Here is a 4,498-nt window from a genome sequence, read left to right on the forward strand (position 1 = left end):
CTCTCTCTCTGCTCTACGCTCTCCTCTCGCTCCGCTCTCTCTTCTCTCTCCGGCTCGCCCTCTCCTTTCCCACCTCTATTCTGTCTCGCTTCCTACTCCTCTCTCCCTGATACTCCCGCTCAGCCCTCTATCTCTCTCGTCTCTCTCTCTCTCTCTCCCTCTGCCTCGCGCCTCGCTCTCTCTCTCTCTCGCGCGCTCTCGTAACGCGTCTCTCTCTCGCTCTCTCGCCCTCTCTCCCTCTCTCTCTCTTTCTCTTCGGCTCTCGCTCTGCTCCCTCTCGCCCTTCGCTCCCTCTCTCCCTCTCTCTCTCTCCGTCTCTCCCTCGCTCCCGCTCTCTCCCTCTCTATTCTCTCTCTCCTCTCCCTCGCTCCCCTCTCGCCCTCTTTCTCCCTCTCGCTCTCTCTCCCTCTCTTCTCTCTCTACTCTCTCTGCTCTCTCTCGCCCTGCTCTCTCTCCTCTTCCTCTCGCTCTCTCGCTCGCTCTTCTCTCTGCTCTCTCTCCTCTCTCTCTCGCTCTCCCTCTCTCCCTCTCTCTCTCTCTCCTTTAGCTCTCGCTCTCTCCCCCTCCGCTCCCCTCCCTCCCTCTCTCTCTCTCTCTCTATCTCTTCGTCCCCTCTCTCCCTCTCGCTCTCTCTCTCTTCGGCTCTCTCTCTCTCCCTCGCGCACGCTCTCCCGTCGCTCGTCGCGCGACTCGCGCTCCTCTGCTCTCTCTCTCTCTCCCTCTCTCCCTGCTCCTCTCTCGCTCTTCTCTCTCTCTCTCGTCCCTCTCGCCCTCTCTCCCTCTCTCGTCTCTCTTCTACCTGCTCTCCCTCTCTCTCTCTCTCTCTTCTCTCTCCTCGCTCTCCCTCGCTCGCCTTGTCTCCTGCTCTCTCTCCTCTCTCTCTCTCTCTCTCTCTCTCTCTCTCTCTCTCTCTCTCTCTCTCTCTCCTGCTCTCTTCGCCCTCTCTCCATCTCTGCTCGCTCTCTCTTCTCTCTCTCTCTCTCCCTCTCTCCCTCTCTCCCTCTCTCTCTCTCTCTCTTCCCTCTCCTCCCTCTCTCTCTCCCTCTCTCACTCTCCCTTCGCTCCCTCTCTCCCTCCTTCTCGCTCTCTCTCTATGTCTCTCTCTCTCTATCGCTCTCTCCCTCTCTCCCTCTCTCTCGCTCTCCGCTGCTCTCTCTCTGCCTCTCGCCCTCATCCCTCGCTCGCTCTCGCTCTTCTCTCGCTCCTCTCCCTCTCTCCCTCTGCTCCCTCCTGCTCTCTCTCCTCTCTCCTTTGGCTGTGCGTGCGCTGTCGAAACATACAAGACAAGCCGAGAACCCCAGACGACCCTGCCGGAGACAAATGCCTAAGTCTCGGCCATGGGCTTTGGAGTACCTCCAAAGGCTCCGGCTCATGTTTTCCTCCCTGTCCTCCTCACCCCCCCCCCCCCCCCCGCCAGCCTTGGTCACATGGAAAGTGAAATGGAAAGTCAAAGGTTCTACACGTGAGAAGTTTCCGGAAGACAATGGCGGATGCTGGTTGGATCGTGCGGGCTGTCGTCTCCCTTTGACGCACAGGCACACACACACACACACACACACACACACACACACACACACACACACACACACACACACACACACACACACACACACACACACCGCACAAACACACACATATATATAAATATATATATATATTATATATATAATATATATATTATATATATCTATTATATGGAATGTATGTATTTACAAATATGTGTGTGTGTGTATTGTATATATATACATAAATATTATAAAATATATATGGATGTATGTATTTACATATATGTGTGTGTGTGTATATGTATATATATACATATATATATGCAAATACAAATATATGTATATACATATATGTATGTATTAACACACACACACACACACACATATATATATATGTGTGTGTGTGTGTGTGTGTGTGTACACACCTTCCCATTCGTCTCGTATGCACGTGGCAGGCCTTGGCAATGAAGAATCGGTTAGCCCAGAGCACCCCCTCCCCCTCCCCCTCCCCCCTCCCGACGTCGACCAACCGCGCAGACTCTTATCGAAAGTAAAGTGGACCTTCCAAGCGACTCCCTCCTCTACCCTCCCCCAATCCCCCTCCCCTCCCCCCCTCTCCCATGCATCTATTTTTCACGGTAATGATGACTATGCTAAAGATGGCTATGGTGGCGATGATAACGATGATGGTGATACCAAGATAGGAATGCACGAAGATCCGTCATTCTCTTCTGAGATCTTCGCACAAGGCACAGGAACACCAGAGATTCTCTTCTTGGAGCAAATGATCAAGTTTGCGCCCAAAATCTCAGGTCAGTGTTATCTTCAACATTCGGGGCAGCCACACCTCTCTTTTCTCACTCAGTCATGATCGGGTTCAGTGTTTCAGGTGAAGGCGTAGGCCCGGGAGGGTAAAACTCTTCCATTCAGGCGCCGGTTTTGGGTTACTCTTGACACTGATTTTTTGTTCTCGCTGAATTAGGGGACACACGCACACATACTTAACTTTCTCTCTCTCTTTCTCACACACACCCTTAGACCTTAATGAGATCTTCCTTCAGTATATGCTGGACCTTAACACGACCTTAATCCAGTGTGGGAAAGACCTGAGAGTTAATCTGAAATGGCCCGTGTCTTCCCGGGGAGGGCGACGCGGGCCCATTACCGCCGCGGAAGCCCTTGTCTAAGCCTATCGCTTTATGGCAACGCGTCGCTGAGAAGAATGTCAATCGGGAGGAGGAGAAGGGAAGAGATGTGCGAGGAATTGAAGAAATGAGGGAAGGTGAGTGAGGCTCAAGTGGAAGTAATGGAGGAAGAGTGAGTAATGAGTCAAGGAAGGTGAGAAAGGAGGTAGGATTTAATTAATGGATGTAAGGAAGTAAAATCAGGATTTAGGGAATGTAAGAAAGGAATAAGGAGCAGAGATTCAGCGAAGGTCAGAAGGAATGAGTCAGAAATTAATGAAAGGGAGGATTGGAGAATGAACAATAATTCAAACTAGGGCTCGAATAATAAGGAATTCATGGGGGGGGGGGCACACACAAGGAGTCAAGGTTCAACAGACACGAAATTTACGAAACAATATGTATCTGGTTTTACGAAACAAATGACCCACGAGTATGGGTATCACGGAGAGAGAATTACAAGAGAAAAAGAAAGAGATTTCTTCGGCCTAGTGTTATAGATATACAAGCTTTAATTAAGTGTGCAAAGTACCTATGCAGTCAGAGTTGACCATACAGCGGTCACGCAAGGAAAAGCAAGTACTGACCCAAACACTTGTCTCAAGCAATGGCCGAGGAGACGGACGGAAGAGACAAGCAAGACCTCCTCCACGGGCGAGGCGGTCTGGGTTTAGGCTTAGGCTGCGCGGGGACCAGAGAACGGTCCTTGTCTACATAAGATAGACAATACTTACATACAAATATCATACATCTATATATATGTATGTATATATATATATATATATATATATATATATATATATATATATATATATATATATATCAAAGTTGATCTCTCTCTATATGGATAGATATGGATATAAGTATAACTATGGCTATTGATATGGATGTGTGTGTTTATACATACATACATACATACATACATACATATATATATATATATATATATATATATATATATATATATATATATATATATATATATATATATATATACATATCAGTATCTATATCTATATCAACACACACACACAAACACAAACACATCCATATAAATATTCATAGTTATATCTATGTCCATATCTATCTATTTATCCATCCATCCATCTGTCTGTCTAAATACATACATCTCTCTCTCTACCATCGTGTACTTGAATAAAGCTTGGAAAAAAGAAAACTGCAAGTGCCAAGGGTACTCGAGGTCCCATAGCAAGTTGGTCTGCGCAAGTTTAAAGAGCAGAGACTTGAGTTCCATGACTCAGCAAGTGCGGACAAAAGCTGCCCGAAATAACCGCGGATTTTTACCTCTCTCGTTACCTCCTTCTCCCCCCAGTCTAGGTGTGTAAAAGAGTTCAAGTTTTTATCAGCCGACCATGAGTCACGAAGTAAAAAGAAGAAGAAAAAATGAGAGAAAAAAACAAAACAAAAACAAATAATGAACACAGCGCAGAAATGTCAATCGCCTCAAGATTTGTGCGAGCAGATGCCAGGCCTTAAGAGGACGAAGATTTCTGCCGCGGACAGACTCGCTAAAGGAAGTGAGCAACGAGGTATTTAGTACCGGCAGACAGTGTGGGGGGGGGGGTCAGGACCCTGTGCCGGATGGGGGCGGGGGTCGGACTGACCTCGTTATCGGGCGAACTTTGCTGAAAGAGTAATAAAATGAATTACTCCCATGCCCATTTTGAAGTGATCCTGTAAAAAAACGAATAAGACAGGGTAAGCCAAGAAAGTTTTTGTTTTCTTATTTACAGAGATCCTACCATGGTTCATAGGATCAAACTCTTTTGCTGAGCAGGTTCCAGTCTG

This window comes from Penaeus japonicus, unplaced genomic scaffold (assembly GCF_977035675.1).
Source record: "Penaeus japonicus unplaced genomic scaffold, GWHDUDI00000001_assembly GWHDUDI00000023, whole genome shotgun sequence".
Taxonomy (NCBI): domain Eukaryota; kingdom Metazoa; phylum Arthropoda; class Malacostraca; order Decapoda; family Penaeidae; genus Penaeus; species Penaeus japonicus.